The following is a 12,116-nucleotide window of genomic DNA, read 5'->3' as shown; positions in this document are numbered from 1 at the left end:
GGCATCAGGTGTTAATCAATATGAGCTCCCTGAAGTAGATGTGGACTTCTCTGTACATCCAGATGTGGATTCTTGTGCAGTTTCCATCCTCAGTGAGCAATTGTCTTAAAAACAGTCACTCCCACTTCCCGAGGTCCAGTTTTCCCACATATAAAACAAGCTAGTTGAATTAGATTCATCCAATATACTGCACACATGCTGTCCGTTCTTCTTCCATATCCTTGGCAGATATAGCTACTCCACCACTGAATTCTTTTACATTTAGCATTGACTTTGTATTATCATCCTTTCCAATTAAATGCTACAAGCAGCTGTTACCAATTGGATAATTGGTTAGACTTGGTATGCTTTCCAGTGTGGGATTTGTGTGTGTGTGTGTGTGTGTGTGTGTGTGTGTGTGTGTGTGTTAACAGAATAAATAAATATTTGGAAAAGTTTTAGTGTATTCTATGAAATTTTTAGTTGTATTCCTTAAATTTCAGTTATGGCACATGAAGTGTTGGCAATCAAAAATACCAGTTCAATGGACGGATAGATGGATGGAATTCTCACCTTCCCATTTACTAATCTATTTTGCCCTCTGAAAATTAGCTTAATAATACCTGACTTAATAATACCTGATTAATGTACAGATGCTCTGAGCATCATGTGTATATGGAAACACTTTGGAAGCTGTTAAATAACGTAGAATTATATTATTGTTATCTTGCCACTGCCCTTAGGTTTGGAAGACTGAGGAATCCTGTTAGAGTAAATCAGTAATATTTTGCTTCTTTTCCTTTTTTATGATGCTTAAGGAAGGACAACTCCAAGTTAGTTCTGCTGTTTGATGCTTCCTGATCCTTAAAACCACCCTAATAGACTAGGCTAAGAAGAGTTTTTGCACAGATCTGGAATTTGAACCATTACAATGGGGAGCTGCGAAGAGAGATTGCCTTTAATTTCTCAGAGGAAGTTCTATTAGTGCTATAAATTTCTGGATAGTCAAAACTAAGAAAAAAATTTTAATGGGAAGTTCAATCTGAATAGATATTAAAATCGACTCATTTAGAGGAGGAGGCTTCCAGAAGTCCTTGTTTAATTTAATTCAGCAAAATTTCAGTGATACTGTCTGTGTATATAGTATCATGTTAAGGACACAAGGTAGATAAAGAATAGAGACAAAAACTTTGGCCACAGGAAGCTCACAGTTCAATAAGGGGAATAAGAGAAGAACTCAGATAACACAGCAAGAAGAATATTCTTCCCAGAGGAGACTAGGAGGTTCAAAGGAAAAGGTATCTACTGGTTGGGAGGGTCAGGTAAAGCTTCATAGAACAGAAAGCAACTGAGCTTGAGCTTGACTTTGAAAAATGTGTAGGATATCCACAAATGAATATCAGACTCAGATTTTTCAAGAATGAATGTGGTACCAGTGGGTGGTTTGACTTGAGCAGGAGAGAGCCTGGGAGAAGAGAGCCCAATTTGGAAGACTATTTAAAAGTTTAAGGGTGAAGCAATGATGGCACAAATGATGGCAGTTAGTAGAGACCAAAAAGTGGAAGCAAAAAGGAGACACATTGCCAAGGGAAGACTATTAGGACTTGGCAGCTGACCTTCACCATGAGATGAAGGAGAGGAATGAATCAAAGATGCACTAAGTGTCCTCCAAAGGACAGGAGGAATAGCCATGTGAACGGCACAGGGGCAACTCCAGGGGAGGCGACTTCATTAACACATTTGGAATAGATTGGAATTCCAGCACAGAAGGCAAAATAAATTTAAAGGGAGACATTTGGTCTTTGCAAATAAATAGAACTACCACTGCAAAAACATATATTTTGCCTTAGTCCTTGATAATTTGAATGGTCTGATAAAATGGCTTTTGTCTTCCAAACAATTATTTACAGATGCAAATATTGGACTAGATCCTAATATAGCCAATTAGAAATGTCCTTTCAATGTTTATTTGTAGCCATCTTGCATGAAAATTTTTGAGTATTAAAAACAAACAAAAAAACAAACAAAACCTCTGCCTTCTAACTATCTAATAGGTTTTTATATTCTAAGACCAAAGACAGTATTTTGATACTACAGGCGCATGATTTACAACTCATTTTCAAGCTCAGTTTTGGCTAATGAAGATATTTGTGACTGGAAACTCTTAGGGTCTCAATAAGAAGAGCATAAATTATGCACCAAAAAAATAGTAAATAGCAATTATTAGAACTGAAAAAAAAAAAAGGCTGAGTAAACGGAAAACAACTGATGGTATTTAATCACTGAAATAGACCGTTGGGCATTGGGTAATACTATTAAAAGAACAATATTGTGTCTAACATTTATCTAAGCATAATTATGTTGTTTGTGGCAATAACAGAACAATATTTACAGAAAACAGTGGAAAATTTCTAGGTTAAGCAGAAAAGATTTTGATATTTGATGCTAAAATGTCCAAACAGAGATAAAAAATAATGAAACAAATGATTGTGATCTAAAATGGAAAAAATTTAAAGGGCTTTTTAAAGCATGAGTAATAAAATAAAAATATTTGATACATAAAATCTTTAAGTATGCATTGATTTAAAAGCTTGTTGAGAGTTGTGCTTAGGTAAATTAAAAAACACGTAAGCCAGAATACTCAGCGTAGTGTGAATTTGTTACCAGGAGACAAGGTATCAACTTGTGGATAACAATGACATTCTATGGAACAATTTAAAGATTATATATGTTATTGCCTGTATCTACCAAAGGATATAAAATTGAATCTAATATCAAATTAGACCACATGACCATCATTAGACATGTCATGGCAATGGTGACTGAATGTTGTTTCAAGCAGTAAGATTTAATTTGGACAACACATTAGATGAATAGGAGAGTTAACTGAACCAACAAAAGAACTTCAAATAAACAGCAAACTGGTCTTCAGCAAAGAATTAAATTAATTTTGAACGTGAGCTGCCCAAATTATTTTGTATTTGGAATGAACTTTGTTTGTTTGATACGAACAATTAGGCAAAGTCCTATAAAAAGAAAAGATCAGAGTTTGGCCATTTCACTTACAAAAGGGTTACAAATGTTTTTTAAAGACCGGGTGTTCTTAGAAATCAAAAGAAATTGCATGTGACCTGTACAGCAAAGTGACATTCCAGTAACATATAAATTAATTAGAACAAGAAAACAACAATATATGTATGGACATGAAGAAGATTCATGTGCAAATAATCCCCAAAGAAATTTCTGTAAGGATAATTTTCTGGTTATATGGAACTAGGTATGTTCTCTATTAAAGAGAGATTTGAAAAATGCAGCCATTTTAAGTTTTCTTTGTACTATCCCAGCTTTGAAAAAACTTGAACTGAAAGGAAATTTTAAAATATCATATGGATCGAAATTTTGCTTTAAGAGATGGTTAAAATCATAACACATAACAATTTATGGATAACATTAAAATATAGTATGGTAAAGCTAATTTATCATATGTGATATTACAACATTTGAATAAGATATGTAAATTTCATGCTTATTTCTCAATCTAAATATTTCTTTAAGACATTTATTATTAATTCTAGTTGCTACTTTCCCTACAGAGCAAAATTTCTTTAAATTTAAATCAATTTATAAACTTAGAAACTATAATGACAAAAAAGGCTAAGTTGACATTACATCATCAGAACAAAACCTTGATTATAACAACATAATTTGTAATTTTGTTTAAGTTAAGAAAAATAAATTTTATGAAATAAATATGTAATTTACAAATTATGTACATTTTAATTTTATTAATCATTCAAACTTCATTGACGGGTCAAGAGAACACCCAGAAATGGGCAATAATAATTACTTTATCTTTGATATTTCACTGATTTGTCAGTCATTTAGAAACCATTGTTTAATACATATTTTTAAATATTATCATCCTGATGATACATTTGTCAAGGTTACATATTTTGCTTAACAGTTTGCCAGTGTGATAATCAATTTTATGTATCAACTTGGCTACATTACAGTCCATAGTTATTCAACCCTAATCTATGTGTTGCCCTGAAGGTGTCTCATAGATATGATTTAAATCTATAATCAGTTGCCTTTAAGCAGAGGAGCTTATCCTAGATGACATGGATGGGCCTGATTCTCCCAGTTAAAAGGCCTTTACAGCAGAACTGAGACTTCCTGAGGAAGAAGAAATTCTGCCTGTGGACAGCAGCTGCTGCTAGTGCCTGAGAGTTCAGCCTACATATTCTTTCTGATGGCCTACCTTAAAGATCTTGGACTTGCCTAGTCAGCTCCCACAATCACATAAACCAATTCTTTGCAATAAATCTTTTCAAATATATATATATCTCTTACTGGTCCTGGTTCTCTGGTGAAATGCTGACTGATACAATTATCTTAATTTATAACTCAGATATTATGACATAGAGTTTGTGACTTTCCATGAGTAGCCTTGCTCGGATCTACAGATGTAGAAAGAGGCTGGCAGGCATGGCACTTCTCCCCAAAATGTCTTCCTCAAATTTAACCTGAAATGTCTACCTTTTCTCTTTCCTTCCTTTCTCTTTTTTAAATCTATTCTTTTTTGCCCACTAGTAGGATTTTGACCATTCCCCTGATAACCAATATATCTCAAGCTCTTCTTTGGCCTCCACTATTCCCTAGCTTTACAAGACTCCCATGAGCTTCGAGCCTGATGGCCCAGGACAAATGCTCCTCAAGCTGAGAGATGGATAGGCAGCAAATCAGCCCATAAGCTAATATTTTTTTACCCCTAATGTGAATTAGGTACTTTTTAATCTCTTCTTTTCCACCCTTAACCATTCAGCTTCTAATACTATTTTGCCTTCCTCTCCAGCAATTCTTTTTCAATTATTCTAGAAGAATTTGTCCTCCTCTTTTCTTTGGTGACAGCAGCCTCCCTCTGAGCACCTCCAGGTCATTTGCGTATGGAATTTGGAGAGGCAAGTAAAGGCTGCTAAAGCTCAAAGGGCCATCCTTCCCCAGGAGTGTGGGACTGGTTGGGGCTGAGTGGCTGTTCTTCTCTCATTGTCTTGCACACATGCTCCCTTAGTTTTGGTGACTCTTCTAGAACTGGGTCATTGCCAGATCTCTGACCATTCACCTATTTCTAGCCACCTTATCAGTATCTGAATGCTCGATGGGCCTTGGGCCTGCCCTCCACACTACCCCGCCCTCATGATTCCTGTTTTTTATCAGGCTGTGAATCTGATCCTACCCCAGCCAGCACTGTGCCTCCAGCTTCCAAGCCTTGATTCTTCAGGGGCTCCCTAAGAGCGATGCGGTGAAGCGATTGCCGAAATCAGATAAGGATTCAGTAATGTTAATAAATTAATTTTTCCTCAAACTCCATGTATTCCTAAAACATCATCAGCCCAATTTTTGATAAGTTAAAGGAAATTTTGCTTGTGTTTCAGTAAAAATACTACACTTTTCCCCAAATAACACTATTATACTTTTTAAGTAGAATTATTATTTCAACTACTAATTAATTTACTTTTCTAAGCTTATTATTATTTTTAAGCTGTAGCAATGTTTACAAACTATAATATCATTAATTTTTTTATACCCTTAAAATGAAAGATCAATAAAGATCAGTATCTATGAACATTTCAATGTCCTTAGTGGATATTAAAGGGTGGGAGAGAGGAGGTGGCTGGGATTTTTATTCCTATTAGGATTTGATCCAGAGTCTTTAATAATGACAAAGGATCATAAGATATAAAATGTGAAGAGTCACTGCCCTTGAATTCCAGCCACTGTAATTAGGGATGATTCATTTTATTCTATATGAGAGCTGAAAGGAAAATTGACATGATGGTGAAAATAAAAGTAGTGAAGAGAAATACTAGCATCAAGGAAAAGTGAAGCCAAATGATTGAATAAAATTCCAAAGTCACTAGAATTATCTCCCCAAAATGTTCATGTGCCCCCTCTATTTAAACCAATTCCTGTCAAACATCAGACTTCAATGTAAACATCTTTTTTTATTAAAAATTATTGATTTTATACATCATTTTATCCCTAAGATTATAATTATTTTTTGTGCTTTTTGCGTTTGGACAATTACATAGGCAGTGTGGATTGCTTCAGGAAGTCACTGGTTCATATATTTAGTCATTCTTTCCCTCATTGATTTATTCAGTATTTACTAGGCGAGCTAAAACGTAACTCTATATTTTTAAGCATAGCTAAGTCACCAACTAAGTTACATAACCTCTCTGAGCTTTAGTTTCCTATCTTTTGGAATTGTTATCACTAGTGAGTGAAATATCATTCAACCTAGCACAATATCCAGTGCAAGATAAGTACCCAATAAATGATAGCAATTGCAGTTGTTGTTTCAGAAATTTTCTTTTTCTTAAAAATATATTCTGTGTTCCCAAATAAATGATTATGTTTCATAATAGAGTCTTTTTGTGACTTCCAACTACCTTATCTTCATTTCTATCTTATTTCTATCAGATATGGGATGATGGGAAGGACTGTTAAGATAATAATAGATAGTATTTTTTTCCAAATTACATTAAAGTTGTCTTCATACTCTCAATGAGGTTAAGATTCTGAGGTTAAAGTGTTTCTAAACATAAATAGTTATGAAATTATATAAGTGCATAGATTGTGAGTTGCTTGGGTCTCTAGTGTTGAGAAGAAAACCTGACACAGACGCTGGAATAGGACTGTCAAATCTTTGGTGGTGTTGGCAGAGTTTCTCCCTAAGGTAGCTGGGGATAATTAAGAATAGAGCATGTTAAATGAAGAAGATACTTTGATTATCAGAGAGGAATAAAGAACATGTTTTTATAAATTTTAGTTGATTTGAAGAATTAATAGCTGGGAAAATGACTATTTCTGTGAGAAGAAATGACATTTTATTAAGATAGAGAGACTGGAAGTCATCCCTTGGGAATGAACTGAAATATTAGCTTTAGGGCTATTTCAACAATGATAAACCAGAGGAAGTGGTTTCAACTGAGTGCTGCCCACGCTATGGCGCGAGGGTTCAGTCCAGTGAGACATTAATGTAGGCTTATTTTTCCTACTTTGCTCATTCCAGAAAGAAGGAGTTGGGAGAATACCTCATATCATTTCCTAAGATGTTCAATATTTACATAATACATTTTTGCCTAATTTCACTTCTGTGTACTTTTCTATCTCCCAGTGTTGGGTCATCTCCAACTATGAAAAAGAGGCCTTCTAAGTTTTTCCAGTCGTTGATAGAAATCAGTCCTCCCTTCATTTTATCCATCTTAAAGTCCCTCTGTCCTCATGCCTCCTATTATTTTCTCTCTCATTAATTTATTTATTCAACAAGTTATGTGGCACAGAGAAGAATGCAAAGTGGGTTAAAAGATGTAGTCAAGATGCTTAAAATATAGTATACAAGATAAGATATGCATATATCAGGAAGATAAGGTATACACAGGTGAGGAAGAAAAATAAAATATGGCTATTTAAGCTGATTAAAGCACTTTAGCCTTCTAAGGGAGTAGCATAATGATGGACGCTTATTTAAAACATACTTCACTTGGGTCATTCAGGTGACAGATGAAAACCTCTGGCCGTTTGGGTGAGTGGGCACAAAACAAGAACTGTTTTGCATCACGAAGTGAAAAGAATTAGGAGGATGGAAAAAGAATGTGTTTAATCTATGCCTCAAAATGTCTCTATATTTTAAAATACTATTTTAGTGACTTTCCTCTAGAAAAAGACAAAGTATAGAGAAAAACAAGCATCTGTAATACATGCCACACAGACTTAAAGTATTGATTTTTTTGTTATTTGTGTTTCTTTATTTATACCGAAGACATAGAAGAGAATGGAAAATCTCTTTTACACCCTGCTTAGTCTTAGGCCATACCTTCCTTTTCCTGAACTGCATTGTGTGTGTTTTAAATTAGGTATCATTGTGTATATGTTTTTCTGCAACTGACTTTTTTTTCACTTTAAAAAACGTATCTATCCATGTTGATACCTATCAATCTAGTTCACTATTCCTGTAATAATAACTAACTTTTAAATCCATTTCCCTACCGATGCATATATATGTTCCTTCAGATTTTAACTAGTAATAACAAAGAGTAGTGCAGTTGAACACATTTGTATTTTCTCCTTGTATATAGGCAAGGATTTCTCTAGAATATATACAGTGACCAGATTTTGAACTATCGTGGATACTGCCAAATTGCTCTCCATAGTGACTGACCAAATAACACTCATTTAGCTGTGTGAGTTCCTAATTCACCCTAAATCACGCAGTAGTGTATGAGAATTCCTAGTTTCCCAAACTCTTGGAATTATGACTTGTGTCTTCCTTCTTCTCTTTTTTCCTTCCTTCCTTTCTCCCTCCCTCCTCTCCTCTTTTCTCTCCTCTCCTCCCTTCCCGTACATCCCCTCCCTTCTCTTCCTTCTCCTCCTTCTCCTCCTCCTCCTCCTCCTCCCCTCTTCCTTCCCTCCTCCTCCTCCTCCCTTCCTCCTCCTCCTCCTCCTCCTCCTCCTCCTCCTCCTCCCCCCCTCTTCCTCTCCCTCCTCCTCCTCCTCCTCCCTTCCTCCTCCTCCTCCCCCCTCCCCCTCCCTCTCTCTCTCTCAAGGTTTCCTAACACCTTTACTTTCCAGGGAAGCATATGATAATGCTCTTACTTAAGGTAAACTTTTTATTCCCCCCAAAAGCAATCTTACTGATGTTTCTCGCATATGCTCCCTCTTTGATAGGTTTGACATGATGGAAAACACATTTCCTTTTTATCTCTCAATGAAATAATGAAAGTCTTAGAATGTTAAGTAGTCCCCTCTCCGTCTTCAATGACAAATGTGATAGTAGTCGGCAAAGAGAAAAATGGCTAAGGGCACAAGACTAGCCTCACCTCTAACGTAGGTGGTACCACGCTGGCAGGACTGATTCTTCCTTCACAAGGCACTGCGAGCTCCTACAGAAAGGGCTGCACTTTTGCGGTTAAGTACTCTGTGGTACGTACTGCATGTCTGTGGTAAGTGATGTTTCAGCATCTAACAGATCACATTCATTCTGTTAATTGCCATGTTGTTTATACTATTCACAATTCCTCCAAAATCAGGAACTGCTTTTCTCAGGAACGCTGTATTGAACTGTTAGGTGTGTTACTTTTTTCCCTCCAAATAATGGAATTAATTACAAATTTCATTTCAAAAACAAAAAAACAAAACCAAAAGTCTTTGTTTCCCTGCATATCTGGTACTAAGATCTTTAAGGAGAAGTTTGAACTAATTGACTGGACCATTCCTTAAAAATAAAACATTTCACGTCTTTCCTATTAATATATATATATTTATATACATATCAAGTCACATTAATTAAAAATACAACAAATCTCAAAAGTAAAGACAAACCAAACCACACAAATATACTGATGTAATCTGGATTCTTCCTGACAAAGTACTATTGTCCACTTTGTTGAAGGGTTTGCTATAGCTGATTGATAGTAAGATATTTCTAGATGGTGTGTGTCTGTGCAGCTACAATTCCTGAAAATACTGTTTTAAAGAACTATTGAACACCTGAAATATATGCCCTTTGTGTATCAAGTTATTCTCACTTCCAAGGTAGTAGTTTCAATGAGTCAAGCCTCAGCATATTTGTCCTACCTGGTGACCCTGTGTCTACTTATGGTTTTATACACTTTTGGCTTTGCCTGTACTTCTGCCCTGTTCGAAAAGCTGTACCTTCCTAACTGTTCAGCTGAGGCGGTGTTGTCATTCACTTTTTAAATTTTTTTAATTTTTTTTAAATTGGGGAATATTAGGGAATGGTGTGTTTCTCCACGGCCCATCAGCTCCAAGTCATTGTCCTTCAGTCTAGTTATGGAGGGCACAGCTCACTGGCCCACGTGGGAATCGAACCAGCAACCCTGTTGTTCAGAGCTCATGCTCTAACCAACTGAGCCATCCAACCACCCTTGTCATTCACTTTGATAATCACCATGCTTTATTTATTTCCTGTGTTTATTTTATATACTCAGGGAATATAAAAAAAACTGAGCAAAATATTAAAGAAGACAGTTCTACCACTGCGAATTCCCAACACAACTTCTTGGATTCACTATTTATCACCTTCAGCTAAAAGATCACTTATAAAAAGGTAAAATCATTGCTTTCATACAAATAAAAAATGAGCAAGGGATGGAGATTTTGTTTAACTCCTTAATTAATGGAGGGATCGTAGATGTTATAACTTGTTGAAAGGAAAATCTCAAAAAGACATTTATGCAAGCAGTCAGGAACACTGACCTGAATTTTTTAATAGATGCGTATATGTAAAGACATAATAGCATGTACAGCACTTAAATGTAATGTTTGGAATAATCATTTCTATAGGGTGGAAATCATTGGCATTTTTACTGGAGAAAATTAAGTTGTATTTCTGTGGATAAGAATCATTTGTATTACTATGAGTTTCTACATCTTTCAAAATTAGAAAATAGCCAAAGACCATCAAAGGTGTAGATACTCTGGATTCAGCTCCTCACAAAGGGTCTGCTAGACAGCGCTCCACATTCTATTGAGGGGACCCCCAGCCCTCTTTTCCCACTTTAAAGGCTTTCTTGACTATTTCTATGTTTCTTGACTATTGCATTTTCAGTGGAAGTAATGGCCATTAATTAGGATCAAAACTGAGACACCCTGAAGGAAATTCAAACTATTGCTTTAATAAACATCTTTGCTTTATTAGATGTATGCATATCTGTGCATGTAGATACAGGCATACATTAAATTACAATTAATTGATAAAACTAGATAGTCAGAATCATGCATATTTAGATTATGTTTATCAATATTAGACAATGAATCCCTGCTACTGTAGTTTGTACTCTCATCAGACAACCTCAACTGCAGTCTCTCAGCCAAATACAGCCCTTAGACATACACAAAATGAGCTTTTGGTTCAGAGGAACCGTGACAAGTAGCCTTCTAGAATATACATGCTCAGAAATCCTACCGTGTTTCCCCGAAAATAAGACATAGCCGGACAATCAGCTCTAATGCGTCTTTGGAGCAAAAATTAATATAAGACCCGGTCTTATTTTACTATAATATAAGAGCAGGTCTTTACAATACAATACAATACAATATAATATGATATAATAATATAAAATAAGACCGGGTCTTACATTAATTTTTGCTCCAAAGACGCATTAGAGCTGATTGTCCAGCTAGGTCTTATTTTCAGGGAAACACAGTAACAGTAGTAACACTGTCATGGAAGTGTTCAAAACCGTGAAATGAAAAATGATTATGTAGCTTTAAAGTGGTTTTGAAATCCAAGCAAAACGCAGAAGCTAATTTCTGTGTCACAGCAGCAGCATTGCGGCATGTCCTTGACCCCTTTCTGCTGTTTGATTTTTAGAAAACATGGGCTTGATTTCTCGGCGAGCATAGGAAAGGTGCAGGAGTCAGGCAGGGAGTGGCCTACGGGGGCTGCTTGCGGATGAAACATGGGCCTGGGGCATCGTTTTCGTCCCATCCCCCCACCTTGCTGTTTTCTAATCTTTGCTGGAGGATCCTGCTTCTTCCCACCTCTCTGTCTTTACCTCTCCCTCTCTTCCTCCCACATCCCTCCGTCCTCCTTCACGCTTTCCTTTCCACGCTCCCCTTTGGCATCCCCTGCTTTCTCCTCCTCCCTCTTCTCACCTCCAGCAACTTCCCAGCTTTCTTCACTCTTAGGAAAGAACGAACGTCAGGCGTCCTTCCTGTTGCCATGTCTAAAGCTTCATTTTCTGAATAGAGCCACCTCCTCCTTCTAATATAGACCCTAGGAGAACAGAATGTACAGCACAGGACAAACGGTGGCATCTCAATAAGGATTAAACAACAGCACTGCAATATCGCCTATGGAATTGCTCCACTGTGCCAGAGTTTAAACTGTAAAACCATAGCAACAATCTTACGTTTTCCTCTGAGTCTTATGTTTTCCTGTCCCCCAAATGGGGATAACTAACAAATGCTCCTCCTACTAACACTAAACGTACACAAATCACACCCTCCTGGGTCTTACATCGAGGGACTTAATGCTGAATGAAGCACAGTCCATGACTTAACAGAGTTTATAGTCTTGCAGGAGGCAGGGACTAGTGCTTTAAGTTAAT

This window comes from Rhinolophus sinicus, linkage group LG05, assembly GCF_036562045.2.
Source record: "Rhinolophus sinicus isolate RSC01 linkage group LG05, ASM3656204v1, whole genome shotgun sequence".
Taxonomy (NCBI): domain Eukaryota; kingdom Metazoa; phylum Chordata; class Mammalia; order Chiroptera; family Rhinolophidae; genus Rhinolophus; species Rhinolophus sinicus.
The sequence above is the reverse complement of the archived record's forward strand: the minus strand, read 5'-3'. Positions refer to the sequence as shown.